General features: G+C 47.5%; 1 protein-coding gene across 2 annotated transcripts in view; it reads right to left on the bottom strand.

Moving 5' to 3' along the window:
• The window catches only part of PARD6G (par-6 family cell polarity regulator gamma), a 119,468-nt gene that overhangs the window by 90,542 nt on the left and 1,102 nt on the right, over positions 1-27,824 (bottom strand). The window lies entirely within an intron of this gene.

The raw sequence follows: 27,824 nt of genomic DNA, 5'->3' as shown, positions 1-27,824 counted from the left end.
AGAAAAAAAAAAATGGAATTACTACTTCTACTATTCAACTCAACTATCACAGTTTCCCCTGGCACAGCAGAGTGGTACTGGTGCATCTAGTCTCCACCGGATCTAGGGGTAGAGACCTGGGTTTGGCATAAAGCACTGACAGGGAATGGCCAGTTCACACTCCCATTTGCATATTGGCTGCCAAGCTGGAGTACAGATGTAGTCCCTGGTGAAGGACAGCACAATAGATTAGAATAGAGGAGGCTGCAGAGCGATTCAAGGTGCTGGTGATCCCACAGCATGGCAGGACGGAGGAGGCAGCTGAGAGGTGTCTGGAGGAGCGGCTTTATCACTGAGGAGGCAGCAGACTGCCGGGCGGAGGAGCGACGTTCCTACTAGCCGCGGTCAGTGGTTGTCGGGGAAGCGCCGCCTGTGCCAAGAGTGACTGCGCAGCTACAAGCACAGTGCGGAGGCCACCAGGGAGACTCACCGCTTGCAAATCGCATGCTGCCAGTACCGAAGATGGGAGGATGCCGGGGACTGCATTAGCGGCCCAGGGAGCGCTAATGGCAGTCAACTGGGTAGCAGCACAGTCACTGCCAAGCGGGAAGGCCGGCGGAGGGGAAAATCACAGCGGGACCACGATCACAGGCACCACAGATGGGTGGACACCGACAGCGGGGGCATAACAGGAACTTGACCCCGGCATGGGGAGTGGGGTGTCAGGGGAGATGGCAGCCGACATACTTACAGCAGCGGACTAGTAGGGAGATGCAGCAGCCAATCACCACCTGTGGGCATCACCTGGCCCTCCCCTCTCCGTTAACCCGGCTAAGCCATGTCTCCCCCATACTTCCAGTGGAGACAAGATGCACTAATACCCAGCAGAGCTGCAGGGTCTCAGCAGACTTGGATCAGCTCCGTTACTCACTACTGTTACTACAGGGGCACGTTTTTTCCCGGTAACTGGGTATCCTATGAATACAGTGGAAAAGTGTGAAATTGAAAAAAAAAAAAAAAAGCCAATGTGAGTGAACCCTAGAGGTCTTCGTCTTATATAACATCATGGGAGACACAGAAGTTTAAAAAAAAAAAAAAAAAAAAAAAAGTTGTAGAAATTTTTTTTTTTACCCCGAATTAAAAAAAAAAAAAAAAAAAGGTTCAAATAAAATAGCTCCACAGGTCAAGGGGAAACCCCCCCCCCCCCAAAAAAAAAACAGTAGCTGAAAAAAAACAAAACAAAAATAGGACAGTAAAATCAACATACGGGTAAAATCCCTAAAAGTGTCTTGTCCTTAAGGGGTTAATGAATAGGATCTCATCTCACCCGCTGCAGTCCTATTAATTCCAGGCACCGATTATGCTGGGTTTACACAGGACGAATGTCGGGCAAATGATGCCTGACACTCATCCCTGTGTGTCCTTGCTCCCGTGCTCCTACACAGGAGCTAGTAGTGCTGGCTCGCTCACAGAGCAGCCAGAAGGGTGGCTGCAGGAGATTTCTCTCTTGCTCTCCCCCGCTCTTCTCCACTGACATAACACAGCGGCCATTTAGTACTGAACATCCACTAGTTACACTGAACGAGGAGTGATCAGCTCATCGTCCATCGCTTAGGCTGCATAAACGATGGACGATCAGCTGATCACTCCTCGTTCAATCTAAATAACAGCTGTTCAGCTCTGAACAGCCGTTGCGTTATGGCAATGGAGAGGGGCGGGGGAGAGCAAGGAGAGAAATCTGCTGCCTCCCCACTGTGAACCAGCGATACTAGCTCCCCTGCAGGTGCAAGGGAACTAGTATGTGCAAGAATGCATGTCGGGTCTTTGACAGCTGACACCCATCCTCAAAAGCCACAATCAGTGATAACTATGATTGCAGCTGTCAACTATTTAAATGCCTGTCAAATTTGAAAGCAACATTTACATGGCTGCATAGAGGGAGGTAACTGACTGTCTCCCACATGCCCCCTTCCCCACTATGAGATTGCTGGGTGCCATATCAGCCCAGGGCCCTGCGAAGGCTGCCCAAGACTGCCATGTATTTCTATATTAAGAAGTGTCTATGGCGCATCTTAATAAAACGCCTGCAGAAATAAAATATATTGCAATACTGAAGTATTGCAGTATATTATATTAGCCTTTAGATGATTGCCAGTCTAAGTCCCCTATAGCGATTAAAAAGTAATAAGTTGAATAAAAGTTTCTTTATTACAAAATTTTAAAAAGTTTAATCCCTACTTTCCCCCCCATTTTTCAACACAAAAAACTATAAACAAAAAAATCCTCTACATGCATAGGTGGCATCAACGTGTCCCTAAAAGTCCAATCTATTAAAATAATTATTTATTCCACATGGTAACCACCATCAGTTAAAAAAAACAAAAAAAAAAACACACAAAATTGTGCTCTCTTTGGTCACCCTTTCTCCAAGAAAAAAAAAACAAACAACATACAGTAAACACCGGCGTATATGACGACCTTTTAACCCCGGAGAATCTTCTCCAAAGTCTGGGGTTGTCCTATACGCCAGGTATAAGCTGTACAAAAAACAAAAACCCACAATACTCACATCCCACGGCAGCAGAAATTAAAAAAAAAAACAACTTTTCAGTACATTAAATGGTACCATTGAAAAATACAACTCATCCCGCAAAAAAGCAAGCTCTCAGAAGGCCGTTGGTGAAAAAGTGTTATGATTTTTTTGAAAGCTGAGAAAAAATTTTTTTTTTTTAAAAAAACTACTAGTTTTTAAGGAGTTAAAAGTAGCCATGCACATTAGATAACTGTACTGTAAGGCCTCCTGCACACAACGAAGTCGCATTACTACAATGCTGCAAATTGTATGTATGTGAAGCCCATGCTTTCCTATGGGTTAATTCACACTGACGATGTTTTGTAGCATGCAAGAACCAGACAAAAACCTCATGGGTCCCGCTATATGCACGCGACTCGTGAGGTTTTGTAGCCCGTGCTTCCCTATGGAGCCTTCCTCTCTGTTGCGTCACAGGAAAGCGCGATTTTCGTGTGGTGCCATGCAATTTTGACAGTAGGAAATCCTACTGTCAAAGCCATAACCTAAGCCCTGGCTCCAGGAAAAAAAAGCCGAAAAACAGCATACATCACCTTAGAAGCGCTGTCAGATGCTGCTGCAACTTCCTCTCGCTGCCCGACACGGTTTCTCTTCATCTCTTCTGGCCGGGGATTGAAAAATCCCCGCTTCCTGGAAGCGCTGGCTATGATTGGCTGACGCTTAGCAAATCAGAGCCAGCGCTCGATGAACCAAAGCCATTCATCGGGCGCTGGCTCCGATTGGCAAAGAGTCAGCCAATCACAGCCAACACTTCGAGGAGGCGGGGATTTTTCAATCCCCGGCCAGAAGAGATGAATAAGAGTGCCGGGGCCTAGAGGACGCTACAGAGAAACCCAGGACAGCGACACCTCGCATGTGGCGCTACAAAATCGTGGTATCACTGCGAGAAGTCGCAGCGATATCGCACAGACCAGCGATGCGATATTGCTGCGATTTTCTCTCGGTGATGCCGTGTTGCCCGTGTGCAGGAGGCCTAAGTTGATTGGTGTCTTATCACTTCTTCATAAACCCACTTATTTGGTCTGGCAAGAGCATGCGTGTTTATTTTATGGGCAGAGCATTAATGCCACTGCCTCAGACTCCCCTGTCCACGTGGCATAGCTCCCAAGGGGACAAGTGCTCAGACATGTTTGAGGTCAGGGCACAGTTGGGCTACCATGTACATTTTTAGCTGGTTAAGAACTCCCAGCAAACTGCGTTTACGGCCAGCTTTAGTGTCAGGTTGTATCACAGGAGGATCTCTTTAGAACAAGGGTGCACAATTTTTTTCTGGTCTGAGGGCCACACTTCCAAGGGCTGCAAGGGTATTCCCATCTGAGACATTTATGGTATATCCAAAATATTCAAACGAAGTTCCACTTCTGGGACTCCACCTATTGGGAGAATGGGAGGGTCACCTTTCCTCCAATCAGCACTCCAGAGAGCAGCAGACAATCAGGGGCGTAGCTAAGTACTCAGGGGCCTGGCTGCAAAAGTTTAGCTTGAGCCCCCCCACCCCTTGTACCCATATGTAAATCGTGCTGCGTACAGCTGCAAAGCAAATTTGTATACGTGATCTACCCTTTGGCATAAGGTTTCCAAACATGACCCAATTCCTGGTCTATGAATATTTGTTTGTAGCCCCTTAGGCTGTGTTCGTGATTTTTTTAAATTTTTTAAAAACGGGGGTTTAAAAATACAAGAAAAAAAAAAAAAAAACTAAAAAACGGCATACAGTATTCAAAAAAACATATGTTTTTAAGAAACTGCATATACTATTAAAAAAAACCTGCTGATCTGAACAGTACATGCTTTAAACACAATTTAAAAAAAAAAAAAAAAAAAAAAAAGCTTTTTTTTTTTTTTAAGTGTGCAATTATATGAGGAGATGCCCAGGTTATACCAGCATGGTCCATATCACTATAAACAGGAAATGTATAATTTATACCAGCCCACATATATAATATATACAGGAGATACTCCGGTTATACCAGCATGCTCCATATCACTATACATTGGAGATGTTTAACTTATACCAGCTGCACACAATTATATACAGGAGATACCCAGGTTATACCATCATGCTCCATATCACTATAAACAGGGAAATACATATATCACTCCCGTATCTCCAATATATAAATTATATATGTACAGCTGGTATAAGTTACACATCTCACTATATATAGAGATATGGAGCATGCTGATATAGCCTGGGAATCTCCTGTATATAATTATATATGTACAGCTGGTATACGTTATACAGTATAAATTACACCACTAACAGACTGCAGTTGTGGTGAATCACAACTGCAGTCTCTGTGGTAGGAGAACCACACGCCGGTGGAGTCTGCAGCATGGAACTGGCTACCGCCCAGGTAACGGTCCCTCTCCTCCTTAAGTGCCACTCACAGCTGGCCTGCCCGCTAGAAAAAAATATGCGCTGCAGTGCATAAAAATATGCACCCTTACTACTTGTCCTCATATATAGGGGAGCAAGTCAGGGGTCCACAGTACACCCTTACTACTTGTACTTATATATAGGGGAGCAAGACGGGTCTACAGTGCACCCTTACTACTTGTACTTATATATAGGGGAGCAAGACAGCGGTCCACAGTGCACCCTTACTACTTGTCCTCATATAGGGGAGCAAGACAGGGGTCCACAGTGCACCCTTACTCCTTGTCCAAATATATAGGGGAGCAAGACAGGGGACCACAGTGCACCCTTACTACTTGTCCTCATATATAGGGGAGCAAGACAGGGGTCCACAGTGCACCCTTACTACTTGTCCTAATATATAGGGGAGCAAGACAGGGATACACAGTGCTCCCTTACTACTTGTCCTCATATATAGGGGAGCAAGACAGGGGACCACAGTGCACCCTTACTACTTGTATTTATATATAGGGGACCCAAACATGACTACACAGTGCACCCTTACTACTTGTCCTAATATATAGGGGAGCAAGACAGGGGTTCACAGTGCTCCCTTACTACTAGTCCTAATATATAGGGGAGCAAGACAGGGATACACAGTGCTCCCTTACTACTTGTCCTCATATATAGGGGAGCAAGACAGGGATCCACAGTGCACCCTTACTACTTGTACATATATATAGGGGAGCACGACAGGGATCCACAGTGCTCCCTAACTACTTGTCCTCATATATAGGGGAGCAAGACAGGGGTCCACAGTGCACCCTTACTACTTGTCCTCGTATATAGGGGAGCAAGACAGGGGTCCACAGTGCTCCCTTACTACTTGTCCTCATATATAGGGGAGCAAGACAGGGGTCCACAGTGCACCCTTACTACTTGTCCTCGTATATAGGGGAGCAAGACAGGGGTCCACAGTGCTCCCTTACTACTTGTCCTCATATATAGGGGGAGCAAGACAGGGGTCCACAGTGCTCCCTTACTACTAGTCCTAATATATAGGGGAGCAAGACAGGGATCCACAGTGCACCCTTACTACTTGTCCTCGTATATAGGGGAGCAAGACAGGGGTCCACAGTGCTCCCTTACTACTTGTCCTCATATATAGTTGAGCAAGACAGGGGTCCACAGGGGTCCAGAATGACATGAGGCTCTGAGCCGCATATTGTGCACCCCTGCTTAGAAAAAGGCAACCAAAATAGTCATCCCAAAACCCCATATAAATTTAGGAGAAACAAATGGCTGCTGATGCAGTTTCCCAATAAACGGGGTTTTCTAAACACCATTTCCCCTGTTGTATTTGTGAAGAATTACGCCACTCCTCCGAGATGTGACTAAGTCTGCTACATTGAGTCTGGCTGAGAGTGAAGCACTGCTCTATATTATTAGATTAGGAGGCAAAGAACATTAATTCTAAAGTCTACATGAGGTCTTCCTGACGCCCATAGCGCTTTATTTATACGCCAATATCCTGCTGAACTTTTCCAACGTCTTGCTACGATAATTTGCCTCAAAGTTATTTGAAATGCCTCCAACTTCACCTTAATAGACAATAGATCAAAAACCTCACATTTTAACATTTTCTGTTTAGTCAGGACATAAAATAAAAGCTCCTTCAAGTTTGTATACAGCTGCCTACTGAGAAGAAATAAAGCTTTAGTCCTTAGGTTACACGCTCTTGTAGAGTAGAGGAACTCGGGATACCTTCGCTGAGGTAGTGACATTCACAACATGGCCAAGTGCAAGAAAACACCTATTAACCCTTTCCAATCCAGTGTCACACATCGTCTAAAATTGAGATTTCCCTGCCTAGCTCCCATGTGGTCAGACATGTTTTTAACACTAGGAAGAAGAGAGGTCAGATATCGGAGCAGAAGACAGATCTGAAGTCGGAGCTCTGTCCTGCATAGTGCAATCTACATATGCAGAGGACAGGTCTGACAGAGCTCTGTCCTGCATAGTGTAATCTACATATGCAGAGGACAGGTCCAAAAGAGCTCTGTCCTGCATAGTGTAATCTACATATGCAGAGGACAGGTCCAAAAGAGCTCTGTCCTGCATAGTGTAATCTACATATGCAGAAGACAGGTCCGACATCAGAGCACTGTCCTGCATAGTGTAATCTACATATGCAGAGGACAGGTCCAAAAGAGCTCTGTCCTGCATAGTGTAATCTACATATGCAGAAGACAGGTCCGAAAGAGCTCTGTCCTGTATAGTGTAATCTACATATGCAGAAGACCGGTCCGAAAGAGCTCTGTCCTGCATAGTGTAATCTACATATGCAGAGGACAGGTCCAAAAGAGCTCTGTCCTGCATAGTGTAATCTACATATGCAGAAGACCGGTCCGACATCAGAGCTCTGTCCTGCATAGTGTAATCTACATATGCAGAAGACCGGTCCGACATCAGAGCTCTGTCCTGCATAGTGTAATCTACATATGCAGAGGACAGGTCCGACATCAGAGCTCTGTCCTGCATAGTGTAATCTACATATGCAGAGGACAGATCCGACATCAGAGCTCTGTCCTGCATAGTGTAATCTACATATGCAGAAGACCGGTCCGACATCAGAGCTCTGTCCTGCATAGTGTAATCAACATATGCAGAAGACCGGTCCGACATCAGAGCTCTGTCCTGCATAGTGTAATCTACATATTAATTCAAGGAATTCACAAAGCACTCTCCCACCCAAAATAAATAGGAGCTGGGGAGCGTGTGGGTGGCAGAGAAATTGGATTGAAAAGGGTTAATCAGGTTCAGCCATTTTACATTTAAAAATAGCAGTATAAAAGGGGCATACAACATTTCTGCCCATCTAGATTCGCCAACTGTATGGTGGCAACGGCCAGAAGCAACAGCTCAGGCAATGGTACAAAGAGAAGTCTTTTAGGTTTCTGGAAGGTGCAAATTGTCAGTACTCACTTGCAGCAGTTACTATACCAAGTTCTCAACAAGCTCTGGAGGCAGAACTTGTCATACGGAGCCTCATGCATTAATTTCCTGAACTAGAACAGAAAAACACAAGGTTGAGATCACTGGTATTAGTGTATCTTGACGCCACCAGAAACTAGGGGTTTGACAGAAGGAACGCCCCTGTCACACCCCCAGTTCCCGATTGGTGGAAGATTGTTAGATGCTAGTAGGTACAAAGCTGCGTGGCATGTGAGTGAGCCTTACTATGTTAGCCGCCGTTGATGTGCTGCACCCCTGTGAACCGGGTCCCTGCCACAGACCCAGCACTGTTGGTTCCCAGCTTCAGGGTGCCCTGCTCCCTCTAGCAGTCCCCTGGTGCTGTAGCCTCCCTTCACTACTTATGCAGTCAGCCGTGTGCCCTGCGCCTCAGTGTCATCGTCGTCTGTTGGTCCGCCGGCTGTAAGTGTCTCAGCGGTCCCCCCTGGGCCTGTGGGGTCCCAGAAGGCAGCCACGATTTGTTTGTGTTATAGGGGGGGGGGGGGGGGCGGTGTGTGCCTTGCAGTCCTCGGGGACTGTGCGGCCGGCGGATGGGAGTGTTTCTCCCCCCGGTCCTCTATATTCCCTGCACCCAGCCGCGATCTTAGAGTGAGATGGGGATAGGGGTGGAGTGCCGACTGCAGCGTTGAAGTCACTTCAGGGCACAATTACCTCCCTGATTTTAATGTCCCCCCCCCCCCCCCCGACAAACTTACGGGGGTTCGGCCTTTAGGGTACCCCGCGGAAAAGCCCTTGCTGCAGATGGGCCCGCTGTATACCTTCAGCACCTGGGGACGCTGTATCACTTTTTCAGGACATCTGTACTGCCCTTCCAGAACCTGCAATCTAATCAGGTACAAGGGGGCGTCACCCCACTGTCAATCTTGACGCCAGCAGCAGTTCCTGGTGGAGTCAAGGTACACTAATACCGAGATCACCATAAGTAATGGAAAACCGCTGACTAGAATGGTGTAAAAGTGCCCTAACCACTGAAGCTATATGCTTCCACATCTGGCAGGCTCATGGACAAGTCTGTGTCTAATGGGTGCCAGGAGAACACTTCCTACCCAATTGCATAATGTCAATTGTTAAGTTCAATGGAGGAAAAAGAATAGCTTTGGGCTGCTGACCGAATGGTTTGATCTAGACTAATTACTTACAGTCAGGGAAATCATATTCTAAGTATATTGTATAGCAATTCCAGAAAACTGCGTGCCAACTTTGTGACAGTCTGAAGGCCCCCCATGACCAAGTCCCTGTGCACAGAATGTAGTCCATAAAACTATAAGCTAGGCCTTCACTGTCCGACCTCACTAATGAGCTCATGGATGAATGGATGCAAGTCCCTGCAGTCTGGCTTCAAAATGAAGCGGAAAGCCTAAAATAACAAAAGGCTGTTACATCATTTGTTGGCTGCAATGAATTAAAAACAAAAAACAAACAAAAACACATACTGCATAATACACTTTAAAAAAAAAACCAAGAAAAAAAACAAACCAAAATAAAAAACAACACACACTTTAGTCTCGGGCGGGTGAACTTCTGTTCCATGAATACAGAGTATACTAAATATTAATGTGAGGCTCCGATGCAGCGGAAAACAGAAGAGGAAAAAAAAAAAGTTTTATTTTTTAATCCCTCATTACCCAAAATGGGATGCATGAGGCATTTTTCCCCATTTCCTGCTACGACTGGATCAAATTTTTTTCTCTGCACAACTAGTCACGCCAAACTTTCACATTCGCACCTTTCTTAACGCTGCAGTGAAAAAAAAAAAAACTGCTCAGACACATCATTACTATCTGAGATTTATTACCTGCATTAAACTGGAAAGTAGTATTTGTCAGCATTCAAGACACTGAGAAAATACTCCCTACTTAAAGGGACTGGTTTTCCCAGATACACATTTTTATGACTCTACTTTAGGAGAGACTACATTCAAACATGGCAAATTTGATGCAAAAATTAAAAAAAAAAACACAACACAAAAACATTCTGCAACACTAAATATTCGGCGCCCCCCCAGGTGAATGGTGGGGTTGTTACAGAATGCGCAGAGAGGCCATGGATTTGAAGGCTCCATTTAAATAAATGGTGTCATTCTAAAACAAATCTTCCATGTGTGAATATGCAGATAATAGACATAGAGCATTAAATGGTCACCGCCATTTGAGACAATTTCTGTTAATAACCGCTAACACGATAGCTAGCAAAAGTGTAAATCACTTTACCTAAAATTACGATTTTGTGCTGAAAAATCATTCTAAAATGTCCCTTCCTTCTAATTTGCTAAGAACTGCCTATTGACAAGTGAACAAAACATGGAACACGGGGAGAAGGGCGATTACTCATGCTGCCCATATAGGTCTACGGACAGCAGAGTGGAGGCAGAAGAACAGGGGGACAGAAGCAGAAACTAAGGCCACACACACACTTTTTTTAAATAGAGTTTAGCATAGCGTTTCAAATGCCGCGCTAAATGCTGTAAAACGCCTCCATTCATTTCTGTGGGGCTTCTCAGATGAGCGTTCAAACACTGCGCTACAAATGCCACGATTTTTGAAAGCGGTCTGCTCTATTTTAGTCCGTTTCAGCGCACTTCATCAACCACTGTAATAATGTGGCGAGTTAAAAACTTTGAGCGCATTTGAAAATGCTGCTGTTTAAAACGCTTTAAAATGTGTGAGAACAGCATTACAAACATGCTTATATAGTTAATAGTTTATTTACTGTCCTACTACTGCAATCACATCTACACTGCTCAGTACTTCTGTACACTGCCCTCCATGCGGCTGTTATTTGTGTGTGCGGGTGTGAGCGTTAGGCCGGCTGCACACGGACGGATTTCCGCCGCGTAATTCGCGGCGGAAATCCGCTGCGTTGCCCACAGCTATTAGGTTCTATTGAACCTAATAGCTCAGGCCTCACGGTGCGAAATTCCACTGCGGAATTCCGCACCGTGAATTCACCCGTCCTCACCCGCCGCATGCTCTATTTGCCACGGGTGTACGCGCGGCCGGCTTCCATTGCAGTCAATGGAAGCCGTCCGTTCATGCCATCTTCCGCTGTAGCACAGCGGAAGATAGCGTAAAACTGCTTCTCCGCCTACCGCGTCATATGACACGGCCGGCCGCGTCATGTGACGTGGCTGGCGTGTCACATGACGCGGCAGCACTTCACGCCGAAGCGTCATGCGGGAGCGAGGACGCCGGATCCGCAGGTAAGTTTGGGGGTCTCTGAAGGGGCGCCGTCACGGGCCTTAAGGAGCAAAATCTGCTGTTTTTCCCCATGCACAGTGTGAAGCAGCAGCTTCTCCTGCCAACTCAGAGAGGACTAAGGATAAGATATACAGCCCACAGAGGGCAAATCTAGTGAAAAATGCAGAATACAAAGTCAATGACCAAAATGACCAAACCTTATTATCAATTATTCGGAAAAGTCATCTGAAAATGCAGGCATGCGTTAATGATCTGATTACAAATCATGAGAGTTAATGGGGATGTCCAAGAGTTGAAAAAAACAAGTTGCAGAAAATGTTCTAAAATAGATCATATCTATCTATATCTCTATACCGGCCCATTTAGACGGGACAAGAGTCGGTTGAACGATTGCACAAGTGCTGATGACACCATAAGGTCGTCGGCGCTCGTAGAGTGTTTAGACTGACAGACTTCACCGCTGGATCGCGGGCTTCTCACTCAGCGCTTCCCCTTCTATGTGAAGCACTGAGCAGGCAGTGTTTACACGTAGCGGGATTCCTGCAATTGTTTTTTAGTAAACTATTTTTTCTGTATTTACACGGGACGATTAGTGCCCAATTTCGCTTTAACTAATTTTGAGAGATAATCAGAGTTCCTTATATCTCCATCTATATAAAAAAAAATTACTCAGCTGTCAAACCCTCGCTGCCTTTGTTAACTTCCGTGGAGTGCCACAGCAGCACATGACCGCTGCAGCCAATCACTGGCTTCGACACTGATGTGAATACGCCAAGGCCAGCAAGCGGCTGCACCGGTGATATACAGGTATGCCACTTCAACACTCCTTCTAAACAAGACCCCCGGAGCATCGCTCCTGGAACAATGGGGCAATTAATAGCCCAGTAAGGTTTGCTTTTTTAATTGTAGAACATTTACTGCATTTCTTTGAACGACTCAATTAACAATAATCCTTATGGCCGCAATAACGATTCACCGAATACAATGGGAAACGCAATTTGCCACGTTTTCATTTAAATCCTCTTAAAAGGCAAATCAGGAAATGGTATCAAAGATTGCATCTCTGCAAGACATGAATGGGGTCATATCAAATCAGGTGAAACGGTAAGGCAGCAAGATTAGCAAATATTAACCATATAGGTATTGACAGGACTGCAAGTCCCAGCATGCAGCGACAGACAACCAGTGACCCCGAGGATGGCAGGCAGCGATACTTGCGTGCTACAATAACAGCGCACAGGCTTTGGCACAAGGTTGTAAATTTGAACTTGTTTGCTAATCTCTCAATAGAAGAACGAAGAACATGTTTACTCCATAAAGCAGATCTTACTCTCTAGGATTAGGGATGGGCAACTGTTCTCCGCCAGCGCCAGTAAATCCCCCTTGTTGGAGGAGCACCACATGTGTGGGATAGTTTAGAGGGCTTGTCTGTATTGTTATAATCTCCGAGACGCGCTGCTTGTGCATCTATGTGGAATAAGGAAACCTAGCGAACATCAGAAATAATCCACTTAGAAGCAATCCACTGAGAATTTAGAGTTTTGGAAGACTGTATAATAGCAGGCACACAGAATAGCCGCTTCTCAGTAATACAGTGCCCAAATTATTGTGTGCCGCCATATAGTGCATCGTTCAGCACCGTAATATAAAGACCTTCTCCTACAGAAGCTAGGAGAGAATATAGTCATTTTCATCAACGGATGAAGAATGCATGATTTGTTTTGTCCTTTTATAGGACGTTAAAGACATACACAATCACAGTAGGGTCCCATAGAAGTTTAAAGGTATATTCACAGGCAGATATGCTGCAGAAATAACAGCAATTGTCCCATTCATATCAATGGGGCTTGCAGAAATCCATATACTTGCCACTAAAACAATCCCGATCAGATCAATGGCACAGAAATTGGTGCAACAAGTCTATCAAGTGTTAATATTCCCCATGGGGCATTATGGCTCCGTATGGAATTGCAAATACAGCCTAAAACCTAAGGGTGGGCATACAAATAAGACGAATGTTGGTCAAACTCAAGGACCACCTAATGTGTATGGGGGTGTCCAGACTCTTCCGATAGCAGATGTTGGGGAAAAGAAGGGATGAGCGTGTTGAGTTATATGTGCCAACTTAAAGCAGATATGGGATGGAAAAGGATTTGTTTAGTTGGATTTAAGAGCCAAATAGACAAATCCAGGAGCCAGTGGAACAGGTTTACTTAAGGCATAAATAATGTTTTAGAATAAACAATGTGTGTACATGAGGAAGGTATTATTGTATTTTGTCACCACCGGAAGTGTGGGCGGTGACAAGATACAGGCTGCTTGACAGGCTGGGCACGGCCCCAGTTTTTAATTGGCTGCAGGGCCGCCTTCCCCTGCTTCGGCTCTCAGGTCCTGGCACTTACTAAGAGCGGATTCTCCGGCAGCACAGTGGCTTCTTGATGCTGCTAACCCCAATTCCCCTCCATCCTCGCCCCCTCGCTCTCCCTCACTGTCACCCAGCGATGTCCCCTAACCCTCCAGCCTCCCCCCCAGCGTCCTGCTCCGTCACTGTCACCCAGCGCTGTCCTGTGCAGTCTTACTGCAGTGTCCCCACTCCCCTCCAGCCTTCCCCACGCTCACCCAGCGATGTGCTGTTGAGTCCCCGATACTGCGCCGTTGCTCCCACAGTGTCCGCTGCCGCCCCGGTCCCGTGTGCTGCCAGTGCAGGGAGGCCCCCAGGGAAGCCGCTGTCCTACCAGGGAAGCCTCTCTTAGTGAGTGCCAGGATCTGAGAGCCCGAGCAGGGGGAGGCAGCCCTGCAGCCAATTAAAAACTGGGGACGTGCCCAGGATGTCAAGCAGCCTGTATCTTGTCACCACCTACACTTCTGAAAGTGACAAGATACAATACAGTATCACTGATTATTGGTTCTCTCTGAACTGGTGGGAGGAGACTAACTGTTATAATGTTTATAAACGGTGCACAAAGAAAACAGCAGATTCTGCTCCCTGTCTATGAAACCACAAATGACCCAGATGAATGTACTGTTCAACTGCAAAATTTTATATAAAACTATCAAATAGCAAAATAAACTCATTTAGGCTACATCATTACAACTTTTATTAGAAAATATTAGAATACTGGCTAACAACCAAAAAAGAAACAAACACACAAGGCAACCATCCAATAGAAGATGATTTGTCTCCACACTGGGGTAAAAGGATATACCGTATATACCGGCGTATAAGACGACTTTTGAACCCCGAAAAATCTGCTCTGAAGTCGGGGGTCGTCTTATACGCCGGTAATACAAAAAAAAAAGTGTAAAAAAAAAAAAAATCATTACTCACCTCCCCCGGTGTTCTGTCGCGCTCCGGCAGGATGTCGCTCGCTCCTCGTCCCCGGCGCAGCATTGCTTTCTGAATGCGGGGCTTGAAATCCCCGCCTCCAGAAAGCTAATACACACGCAGTCAGCCAGTTACAGCCATTCAATGACAGCATTGAATGGCTGTGATTGGCTGAAGGCGCACGTGTGTTAGCAATCACACCCATTCAATGATGTCATTGAATAGTGTGATTGGGTAAAACACACGTGGCTTCAGCCAATCACAGCCATTCAATGATGTCATTGAATGGCTGTAACTGGCTGACGGCGTGTGTATTAGCTTTCTGGAGGCGGGGATTTCAAGCCCCGCATTCAGAAAGCAATGCTGCGCCGGGGACGAGGAGCGAGCGACATCCTGCCGGAGCGCGACAGAACGCCGGGGGAGGTGAGTAATGATTTTTTTTTTCTCCACTGTATTACCGGCGTATAAGGTGAAAGTTGGGGGGTCGTCTTATACGCCCCGTCGCCTTATACGCCGGTATATACGGTACATGTGTTTCTTACTGTTAACGACAGAATCTGCCTCTACCTAATACTGTACTGGTGCATCTTGACGCCACCGGAAGCTAGGGGTGTGACAGCTGTCACTAGGAGTGAACACCCTGGCATGCCCTTAGCTTCGCATTGGCTTACAAGATACAGCAGTACCTTGTGAACAGTGGGGCTGCAGGGAGGCAGCAAGGAGAGCAGAAGGGAGGCCGCCGGCGGGGAGGGGGTGCGGTGGAAAGAGGACAATCTGCACTGGCCCTTCCGCAGAGAAAGACTCCCCCCACCCCACAACCGGGACGGTGGGGGCAGGGTTGCCGATGCCGTAGATAGTACGCCGGCAGGGCACTAATGTAGCAGCAGCTGACAAGAGCTGGGATTGGCAACTGCGTGACTCTGCAGGACAACAGCCTCCCATCCGAGAGCAAGGCCACCGGTACCAGAGATACTACGGCGCCAGGGGACTAGTGAAGGCGGCAGCGGGGACAGCGCGCTGTGATATTAATGTGCACCCGGCCGCGCTAGCTATGCCGATCCCAGGGCTCTGTTGGTGGCCAGCAGCTGTAACTGGCTGCTGTTTGGCATCTCCCCTGCTGCTCCTCCACTCTGTCGCCTGCGGTCATTCTCACCTGAATGCCCCCGGCGGCGCAGAAGCCTCCGCTCTTTGTCCGCTGCTCTGGTATCTCCCGTGTTGCTCCTCTATTCTCCGTCCCCCGCTGTCAATCTGGCCGCCCACTCTGCAAACAGCGAACCTGGAAGTGGGGGAGTCACCTGGCTGTCAAACAGCCTAACCCTGGTTTACACCCACCACTTCCAGTGGAGTCAAGGTACACCAGTACCCTGTATATATTAGCATTAGGACAGAGGGGCTATTCTCTTATCCTTCCTGGACAATCACACACTAGTCCAGAAATCATAAGAGATTTTAAGATAGGTCAAGCTTATTTTAAGGAACAATTTGTTTCAAACTAATAGGTACATAGATATCTCAAAATTTGATTAATCAGGATAAGAGGATGCCTCCATAATTAGCCAGTCAGGAGCGAGCACCAATAGGAAAGTAAAAGAGAAAGAGGCAACAATGGCGTTCTTAAACTCCATATACAAATACATTTCCTCCCAACAACAAGTATAACCCTACGATCCAGCAGGGAACATGTGGAAGACTAAGTGCACCAGCTGCTCCTTTACCCTCCCAAGGTTTCTTCTCCCCTTTATCACAGCCAGTATTCCAACGCTCAGTAGTTAAGCTAGTCTTCACCCCTCTCAGTGACAAATACGTTAGGGTCCTTCTACATAGAGCAATTAATCAATCATTGTAAGGAGTGAACAATGACCAAGTCCTTTGATTTCAAACAACAGACGTTAACACTTGCAGATAATAGTTTACATTGTCATAGCTCCTTCAGTCCATTGTTGGTCTGTTAGGGAGGTCTGGAGATACCTGGGAGCGGTTTACAAACGAATGAATGATAGCTTTTAACATAAAGCGACGGCCAAATGATGATTTGTAGGCCTACATAAAATGAATGAATTATCATTCAATTGTTGGCCATGTTTACACTGAACGATTATTGTTCATTTTCGCACAATTCAACAATTATAAGTGCGATAATCGTTCGTGTAAAAACAGCCATTCCTGTCCAGTGCAACAGTAGATACACCTGGACAAAACCGTGTAATCGCCTCTGGGGGACATTCACATGGTCTTTTTTTTACTTGACATTTTTTTCACTGTAGCTGGGGCATCCATAGGACCCTCAGTTACAAGGAAAACATCCCCTTTAGTGACAATAGTCACTGGCAGAGCTGATTAGGGTCTTATAGGACCCTGTAGCTCTGCTGTGCCAGGGTATCCCAGCGGTCACGTGACCACTGGTTCGCGTAGTGGAAGAAACACCTCCACTTTTACTCTTTAGTACATATCACTCATTGAGTGCTGTGTACTAAGGCCGGCTGTTCACGGGCGTTGCAAAGTCCCGCGGAAGATCTCCGCCATCCGGGAACAGGAGTCGCCGCCGAATCTCAGCCGGTCAGCCCCATCTCTCAGATAGGCTGGCCGCGGAGAATCGGGGCAATTCGCAGCATGCTGCAAATTGTCTGCCACGTGTGGAGAATTGCAAAGATTCTCCGCTCGTGGACAGGGGTCGGCGCTTTCCATAGCAATGCTATGGAAAGCGTTGGCCAGCGTGATTCGCCGGCTGTTTACCGACGGCGAATACACTGCTGTGGACAGGGGGCCTAAAGAAAGGAGGAGGCAGAAGGTAAAAAAACAAAAACAAAAAAAAAACACTTCTTCCCCCCTCCTCCGGGGTTATCAGCTGTGATTTACAGTTGACAACCCGACCTGCTTCTGATTGATTGCAGAAGCAGGGGCTTTAATCGCGCCATATTTTTACTATCGGCTGGGATTAAAGCCCAAGACCAAGCGCCATACATTTACCGTGCTTGGTCCTGAATGAGTTAATCCAAACTATTGTCACCATCTATACCCAACCAAAATTATACACAAATCCCCACCCCCACAAGATTGCTGAAACACCTATAGTGTCTATAAGTGACAGTCTTACAGAAAATGAAAGCCTACGCTGCTAGAATTTTGCAGAATTTGTAGAAAGTCTACCATCTTTCACAAAAGGATACAAATATTTGCCGCGACCTACTTTGAAGACTATTCAACGCTTTTTATGAACAAATGGGACCCAACTTCACAAACAAAATTAATTCGTGATGTCCTTGTTACATTTTGTTTTAACGCACAATTACTCTTTATTTGACGGCACCAAACATATGGCCCTGCCATGGGCACAGTGCAGGCCTCCATTCCCGCCCCGGGCACAGTGCAGGCCTCCATTCCCGCCCCGGGCACAGTGCAGGCCTCCATTCCCGCCCCGGGCACAGTGCAGGCCTCCATTCCCGCCCCGGGCACAGTGCAGGCCTCCATTCCCGCCCCGGGCACAGTGCAGGCCTCCATTCCCGCCCCGGGCACAGTGCAGGCCTCCATTCCCGCCCCGGGCACAGTGCAGGCCTCCATTCCCGCCCCGGGCACAGTGCAGGCCTCCATTCCCGCCCCGGGCACAGTGCAGGCCTCCATTCCCGCCCCGGGCACAGTGCAGGCCTCCATTCCCGCCCTGGGCACAGTGCAGGCCTCCATTCACGCCCTGGGCACAGTGCAGGCCTCCATTCACGCCCTGGGCACAGTGCAGGCCTCCATTCACGCCCTGGGCACAGTGCAGGCCTCCATTCACGCCAATCTTTTTCAGGATGGTGGGAAGCAAGTTTAAATTTTCAGAGGATCTTGACCTTTACACTAGTCATGCTTTTTGGAGGAAGGTTTATAGGAGGGTTTTTTTTTTTTTGGGGGGGGGGGGGGGGGGGGAGGGGGAGTGATAAAGCCCAGTGCATTTCGTTGCAGTTTTAAACTATATTGGTATGATGTTTACTTGCGATTTGTAGACAAACTAAATTAGTTTTCTAGACTAGAATTCCGTGGATCCCGCTGGTCGCATCCTGATTAACATTGTTCGAAAATCTACGCTACAGTTTTCTACAAAGTATCCTCCTTCGATAGGCTGGGCTCACACAGCCGTAAGTGTAAAGCGCTGCGGGGAACCTGCAGCATTCTTACAGCTATGGAACAGTCTGTGACCCTGTGTACGGCCCATGACTGCATATTTGCACACGCATCCATTCGCAGTAATCTGTTTGGTTTTTTTTCATATTACCCGCGCCGCTTAATGATGATGCGTATACCCGCCACCCACACTCAATGTAATTGTGCATATAGAGAACAGTGGTCTCTATCTCGCATTTATATACGGCAAAATAGAACACACGGTGCTCCTTATTGCACTTGCATATTATGGAATTCTGATAAGCTGAGGTGAGCGGAACTGCATAAGGCAATGTAACCGATTGCCTGTAAGTGATCGTGCATCACACGGGTGTAAAGAGCCCATGTAATATGTGGTAAACATACGCCCGTGTGAATTAGCCCTCAAAAAGATGGATTATAACACAATACATTTTTATACCAAATATTGAACCAGGTGTTATCCCTCCGAAACATTAAAAATGACCCTTTACAATTTAATATGCCACCTAAGAATCCAACACACTGGCATCTTTTATGGCAGCTCTGCAGAGGGGATGAAAAATTTGAGAAGCTATTGACTAGTTTTACAAGCAGATCTGGATTTGAGAAGGGTCTTTAGGGAGAAACCAAACATCACATCATAGTATGTAAGGCTGAAAAGACATATGTCCATCCAGTTCAGCCTATTAACCGCCAATATTGATCCAGAAGAAGGCAAAAAACTCCAATGAGGTAGAAGCCAATTTTAGGGGAAAAAAATCCTTCCTGACTCCAATCTGGCAATTGGAATAATCCCCGGATCACCGACCCTTGTATCACTCATACAGGAGAGGTTCCAATCTCAGATTTTCTGGTCCATAGCCGCTTCACATAACCCAAGGGTGGTGATGGACACTGGCTAGGACACAACGTTAGGTGATGCAATTACTGCAGGAACCGTTCTTTCTGCCCTCCATGTCTAATACGTTCCATAATCCTGGTGTTGGTGACAAGGTTGAAATTAGAACTAAAAATCAGTTCCCATGACAGACCTGTTCATTCCATATCCTGTAGGATGGCCACCAATTGAAATTTGGGGGATTATGACAATTTAAGATGAAAGCCTACATGGGTGACTTGGATAAGAAACTATTACAAGAAGTAGCGAGGCAGATATGCCATCCCAATAATCTCAGTCCTACTAGGCTTAAAGGGGCTGTCCAGGGCGGTTCTAAAAAGTATGCTGTTAGGTCCCATACGATCCACAAATATACATATTCTCCTGCCATAGGACTGGTTTCCACAGGCGTTACAGATGGCAGCAATTTTTTGGCATTCCTGTTCAACCACTTTGACAAAAGCTTCTTTGCAGCATTTTTAAAGCCTTTTTAAGTCTTTACTTGGAGATATAGTTATATAAAAGAATTATATACTTTTGATTAACATTTCATCTAATAAAAGTTGTTTGTACACTGAAATTTATATATCTATATCTATCTTTGAGACCCTTAGGAGCTTTTTACCGTGATTAGCACGGCACTTCCGGCACTGTGCCAACCACGGTACAATGCTCCCACTGTTTTCAATGGGACCACTCACACAAGAGCAGACAGCCGCTTGATAGCTGAAAAACGCCGCGATTTCCGAGCGGTGCATGTTTTATTTTTGGGTGTTTCAGCATTTTTAAACGCTGTCTGTTGAAATGAATGGCTGTGATTAGTGCACGCTCGAGAACCAATCAGAGCAAACTCTTGCTGAGGGGGGGGGGGGGGGGGTTTATTCTCTGTTACCCGCAAGAGATGCTCTATCAATGCAGATAACTGCACGGAAGCTTGCAGGAACGCCGGAGAGCAGCGGGAGGGACCCAGACGGCACCTGCTGGGTGAGGATTGCTTTTTTTTTCAGCTGTGCTAAAAACGCAGCCAAAATGCTGGCAAAACGTGTGCCAGCGCTGCTGAAACCGCAATAAAGGCAGCGTTGCAAATGCCTGTGTGAGGGATGCCTTAGGTCGGTTTCACATCTGCGTTGGGGGGTCCGCTTTACTGCTCCATTGGCTGAACAGAACCTCCGACCGAAGGCTCCAAGCAGATGTGAAACCGGCCTAAATCAAGCAGTGAACAGTCTAGAACTGTAAATACTATATACTTCCTGTCTCCCAAAAACGTATAGACACTTCAAAATAAATCCGTGTTTATTGTCGCACATTCACCCATTCACACTTCCAGTAGAACCTCAGAGTAAATTTCCTTAATTCTAAGCGCAGTCTGGCTTCATCCATCATTTCTAATCAGTTAAGACTAAAAGCAGTGAAAATTAAGTGGAGGAGATCAATCAAAACTGGTGCAAAGGAGAACTGGCTTAGTTGCCAGTAAAGAATATATATGTGGGGCCGAATCATCCTCTATTGGACAGCTACCTTGCATTTGTCATTTTTTTATTGGTTTAATTAAGCAATACTTAAAATGTTTATTTGATGGAAGTAGCTAAAATTGGCTTATTTTGCTATTAGGTGATTTGATATACTAAAAAAATGTCTGAAACACACAACCATCATCCTGTAGTGCACCAGAGAAGTACTGAGCAGTGGAGATGCGATTTCAGTAGCTATAACAGTGAAGAAACACTTACTATAAGGCCAGACTCACACGATTGTATGTTTACGGCGTATTACGTGGGCTCTGTACGCCCCAATGATCAACGATAGCTCTGAGGCAATTACAATGCCTTACACAATCACATTAACGAGCACAAAAAAGAACGCAACATGTTCTATTTTGCTGTGTATATACACAAGGTAGATCCCATTGTTCTTTATGGGCTGGATAGATATATAGATATAGACACATACATACACAATTACATTATGTAGGGGCGGTGAGTATACACACCGCAGCATAGTGACCGTGCAGGAAACAAAAAAACGCCGTAAGGTGCATGATGGGGTACGAGTACGCGGTCAGTGCGCAGGGTCACGGCCGGCTCCACAGCTGTGAAAATGTGGTAAGACGCTGTTGGACCCACGCAGCGTTTTAGGCTTACGGCTGTGTGAACCCGACCTGAACCACCACACTTGAATCTCTCCATCTCCAACAGCTCATTCCACCTTTCCTCCTTGTAGGCTTCTACGGGCAGCAAGAGTCATCTCCCTCCTTCATTGTCTGTTCTTGTGGACAGAAATTTGGAGGCATTTTTTAGCACAAAAGCATCATTTTAGGTCTTTGAGTCGTGGCTTTTGATGCAGTTTAACCTCACCTTAACAAGTCCACCTGTACAACCTTACACTGCTAGATAGGACCCACTGTGCCGGAACCAGCAAGAACCAGCAGCAACTCTGCATGCACATGGCCAACTCTAAGCCTTCGAGTAAGATCTCAACAGTCATGCCCATAGCAACATACACATGATCGATCCCTCGTAAAAGAGAGCCTCGATTTATATAGCACTAACATATTCCGCCGTAGTCCTTATTAGAGGATGCAGGAAATAAGTTACAAGATGTGAAGACGAAGAGGAGAGACAACTCAAGATGATGCAGATTACCAAAGAAAAATCAAACTATCAAACAGAGAAGCCTGAACACCCAACCAGGAGATTCCTGAGAAGTGTATCTATAGGGCTACAGGGGTAGAGGTGACGCCAATACCCCAGACCAATAATAAGACCATCCCTTGCTCAGTGGTGGAAGAACGGTTTCACATCCGGTTCAGGAACCTCTGGTCGGAGGTTCTGCCACGGATCTAGCTCAAAATTTTAGAAGAAAAAGCACAGCACGCAGTTTCTTTCTTCCGTCCAAACGCAAGGCGGAAAGTGGACGGACCCCATTTTGCCACAGGGATTCCCCTTTCCTGCTCCCCGAACAGGGGAGGAAGACAGAACTGGAGTGCAGATAGGAGACCAATCTAATCTACTTTTGCAACACGTTTCCTCATAGTTCTCAACTTTTGAAGGAGAAACTCAAAACAATATTGTCAAATTGCGACATACACGGGAAGGGGGGGGGGTCATATGGGAGTGTCAAAGTTGGGAATTAGAGGAACAATTTCCAAAGTTATGGAGACATATACTGACAATCTCTGTATATTGTTGTAGGATAGGTCAGTACTATATAATAATCCTGATTGGCTGGAATCGGCACGTGACGGGGCGGAGCTACACGGAGCCGGCATCCTGCACGAGAGGCTCCATAGAAGAAAGCAGAAGACCCGGACTGCGCAAGCGCGGCTAATTTGGCCATCAGAGGCCGAAAATTAGTCGGCACCATGGAGACGAGGACGCTAGCAACGGAGCAGGTAAGTATAAAACTTTTTATAACTTCTGTATGGCTCATAATTAATGCACAATGTACATTACAAAGTGCATTAATATGGCCATACAGAAGTGTATAGACCCACTTGCTGCCGCGGGACAACCCCTTTAACTCGCTTGGACGACGAAGGTCCGTAGTGCCGATCTAGAATGACCCCGACCGAGAGCATTGTTCCATTCGGTGTTGATGTTGGAGGAGGTACTGTTGCCCATCTGTTGCACCCACGAGTGCCACAGACGACCGGGAGACCCTCACCATCTGGCAGGGGATTGTCTCTCGATTTTCCTAGCAATTGCTGCAGTTAGAGCACCGTGGGCCGGGACAGCTTCTGACAAGCGTGCAAAATGATCAAAAAGTGCAAGTAGTCTTGTTATTGTTTTTGTGATGGACTCAAGCCCTGTGCAAGCCAGGACCTCACTGTTTCTGATTAAGTCAAACCAACGGACATGGAGAATCTGGCATTGGCATCGCATGTGAAGGGACTCCAGACACTCAGTTGTTTGCGACAGCAAGGTCAAAGTCTCCGAGCCGTACGATAATATTGGCATTACGCAGGTCTGGTCGAATCGTTCTGATACCAGCATCATATTTCCAAAGGGGACCTGGTTAAATGGAACCGGTTACTAGCTTGCAGCAAATGACAATGGCATGAAGGGAACAATACATTGGACATCACAGGTTTTAATGAAGTTTTGCCTGTTTGTCTAGATACTGTACCTTGTAGAAGTGAGGGTTAATCTTTCCCGCACAGTATGTAACATCGCTAACAGTCCAGTAGGCGGGCCCATAACGGCTCTACTGCCCACACTCTGTGATTGATTTTTGATTGTATGACATAGGAAGCATCATCCATGAGACCCGTCCAAATCTTGCTCAAGCATGGACTGGCGCATGTGGAGATCATCTGACCATTGTGGGTAGACTTTACTGACTCTTCTGTGCCGGTCTGGGGTTGTACAGTGTATGCATGAGATCTGGACAGAACTGTGGATGATATAGGAGACATCATCCATATCTCCGGGGCTTAAAGGGCACTGCGGACAGCAGAGACAGTCCAGGCCCACCTACCGCACTGTTTGGGGTTCATTGCCATACAGCAAGGGAAGTTTTAAACCTCACTTTTAGGCTACATCCACATAGCCGAGGGTGATATCAGGATGCGAAACTCCGCCTGATATCACACTTGCCAACGTGTGTTCTTTACGCCAATCAGAGGAGTTTTTAATTCAAAAACACAATTCGCATCACTTCTATGAAATTGCAGTCCGCGGGTGCATTTCACGCGCATCAGAGGATCGCAAGTGTTTCCCATTGATTTCAATGGGTAACATCACTTTAACAAGCACATCACATGGCATGCGAGTGTCACACAATGTCTTAAAGGGGTTGTCCCGCGGCAGCAAGTGGGTCTATACACTTCTGTATGGCCATAATAATGCACTTTGTAATGTACATTGTGCATTAATTATGAGCCATACAGAAGTTATAAAAAGTTTTATACTTACCTGCTCCGTTGCTGGCATCCTCGTTCCCATGGAGCCGACTAATTTTCGCCCTCCGATGGCCAAATTAGCCGCGCTTGCGCAGTCCGGGTCTTCTGCAGTCTTCTATGGGGCCGCTCGTGTAGAATGCCGGCTCCGTGTAGCTCCGCCCCGTCACGTGCCGATTCCAGCCAATCAGGAGGCTGGAATCGGCAATGGACCGCACAGAAGCCCTGCGGTCCACGGAGACAGAGGATCCCGGCGGCCATCTTCAGCAGGTAAGTATGAAGACGCCGGACCGCTGGGATTCAGGTAAGCGCTGTGCGGGTTGTTTTTTTAACCCCTGCATCGGGGTTGTCTCGCGCCGAACGGGGGGGGGGGGGGGTTAAAAAAAAAAAAAAACCCGTTTTCGGCGCGGGACAACCCCTTTAAGGTCCCAGTGGGAACAATGGGTGATGCGTTCAGAGGGAACGTTAAAATATAGAATATGCTGAGAGGCAAGGCATAATACTCTTGCCCATGTGAATAAGCCTTGACAAGGTATCAGGACATTGCAGGCTTTCCTAAGAATGGGGGTTCAGTGTCCCCAGTCCTCCTCGCTGTGTGCTTACAGCCACCCCCCCCCACCACCCACAGCGAGGATAAGACTGAACGGAGCGTTGCTCGTGCAAGAGCGCCAACTGCATTCACTTTCAATGGGACTGCAGAGACAGCTGAGCAGCAAGCGCTCGGGTATCCCCGTCAACTAGAGATGAGCGAGCGTACTCGGAAAAGCACTACTCGCTCGAGTAATTTGCTTTATCCGAGTATCGCTGTGCTCGTCCCTGAAGATTCGGGTGCCGCTGCGGCTGACAGGTGCGTCACAGATGAGTCGCAGCGGGGAGCAGGGGAGAGCGGGCGGGAGAGAGGGAGAGAAAGATCTCCCCTCCGTTCCTCCCCGCTCTCCCCTGCAGCTCCCCGCTCCGTGCCGGCACCCGAATCTTCAGGGACGAGCACAGCGATACTCGGATAAAGCAAATTACTCGAGCGAGTAGTGCTTTTCCGAGTACGCTCGCTCATCTCTACCGTCAACCCATTAAAATAAATGGAGCACCGACTGCGCATGCTCAGCCAACGCTCCGTCCCCCGCGAAGAGAGAAACAGAAGGGGACATGAGTCCTCCCTGATCATCAAGTCATCCGAGTACAAGCCTTTAAGCTCCTTCAGCGCCACATTCATGAAATGTATAGTTTTTTTCCCGTAAATGTTGAAAACGTTCCGACCGCCATCTACTGCAACACATACGCCATGCAAGAATACAGGACTGGCAGCGCATTTCAATGCCCAGCAGATTCCTTGGGTAGAGGATGCCGCTCATCAATGACAGGATAACACATCATGCTCCGTCCGCTTTGTTATGCATGATGTCACACCTGTCTCATCACGCACACCGATTTAATGATGGGAAAAAAATCATTCTGCCTTCCCAATAAAGAAAGCAAGAGCCTAGAAAACTGCTCCGAGCTCAACGGCAAGTTGGAACAGGACAGCAGATGAAAGCTTAAGCGATGAGTCTACACGGAACCTGCGCTGACTCACCGAGGTGTGGAAGGAGGCTGCTGTTCCCCTAAATCCCACTGGCAAGCTCACATTAAAGGGTTTTACAATCACGAGGGTAGCGCATTGGATAGAGTGGCAGCACGGGCTCCTATAGACTCGGCACACTGCGTCTATAGTCCTTGTGCTGCAGCTATAGGTGAGCTAGCAGCGCTGCAGGCCTTCACAGCAAGGCTCACCTCCGTCCCACCAAGAGCTTGCTTACAGCACACAACATGTGCAGGCATTCCCAAAGAGCGCCCCCCTCACTGCATCTTATGGGCAGTTCTCACAACTTAATTATGTGTCCTCCACAAATAGTATACACTAATTAACTCAATTCTGGCCATGTCACGGGGGCTGCGTGACTCCAATGTGCTCATGTAATACCCACAGCTTCTCTGATCTATTCTGGCGTAGGGCTCAGCATATCACTGAGGCTGATATCTGCAGTGCTTTGATACATATCAGGTCCTGACAATCTGCAGCCGACCACCATAAAGAATTCCCTTATGCTGTTTCCGGCAGATCACATCAAGGACGGGATTAGAACCCCATTCCCATCTACCAGGGGAAGGCACCAGTAATGAGCCGTCCGAGGATCCTAATCAGCATAGGTTACACACCAGCAACTACAGACATTTGTAGGAGGCTTCATGGCTACAAGCTAGAATGCAGAGAACCAGCTGCAGGAAGTTAGAACACAAGGATACAATGTATCACTGCAGACACCTCAGGGGGCGACCCTCATGTACAGGACCAACCCAGCTGTCCTGGCCCCAACTGCCAGAGGAGGAGCCAGGTGGACACCAGGGTGGGGGGTAACATGCGCCTGGCCAAATACCTGGGGCAGAAGAATGTATACACCGGACCAAATACCTGGGGGCAGACCGGAGGGGTGATCACACTGGACAGATACATGGGGGAGAGGAATGTATACACCGGACCAAATACCTGGGGGCAGACCGGAGGGGTGATCACACTGGACAGATACATGGGGGAGAGGAATGTATACACCGGACCAAATACCTGGGGGCAGACCGGAGGGGTGATCACACTGGACAGATACATGGGGGAGAGGAATGTATACACCGGACCAAATACCTGGGGGCAGACCGGAGGGGTGATCACACTGGACAGATACATGGGGGAGAGGAATGTATACACCTGACCAAATACCTGGGGCAGAAGAATGTATACACCGGACCAAATACCTGGGGGCAGACCGGAGGGGCGATCACACTGGACAGATACATGGGGAAGAGGAATGTATACACCGGACCAAATACCTGGGGGCAGACCGGAGGGGTGATCACACTGGACAGACAGATGGGGGAGAGGAATGTATACACCGGACCAAATACCTGGGGCAGACCGGAGGGGGAGAGGAAAAAAAATAACAGCCACACAAGGAACACAGATGATGGGAGGAAAATAAAAGCAATCAACTGTCACATCCATTAGGGGGGCATCATACAGGGGACACGGGGGGGGATCCATGATCCATACAACAGGCACATACATGGGTGGAGGGCACAAGAACATACACTAGGCACATACATGGGGGAGGTCATACACTGGACGCGCGCGCCAGGCGCATACGTGCGCGGTCACGCGCGCGCCAGGCGCATACGTGCGCGGTCACGCGCGCGCCAGGCGCATACGTGCGCGGTCACGCGCGCGCCAGGCGCATACGTGCGCGGTCACGCGCGCGCCAGGCGCATACGTGCGCGGTCACGCGCGCGCCAGGCGCATACGTGCGCGGTCACGCGCGCGCCAGGCGCATACGTGCGCGGTCACGCGCGCGCCAGGCGCATACGTGCGCGGTCACGCGCGCGCCAGGCGCATACGTGCGCGGTCACGCGCGCGCCAGGCGCATAC

Source organism: Eleutherodactylus coqui, chromosome 9, assembly GCF_035609145.1.
Source record: "Eleutherodactylus coqui strain aEleCoq1 chromosome 9, aEleCoq1.hap1, whole genome shotgun sequence".
In the NCBI taxonomy this organism is placed as follows: Eukaryota; Metazoa; Chordata; class Amphibia; order Anura; family Eleutherodactylidae; genus Eleutherodactylus; species Eleutherodactylus coqui.
The sequence above is the reverse complement of the archived record's forward strand: the minus strand, read 5'-3'. Positions and strand labels throughout refer to the sequence as shown.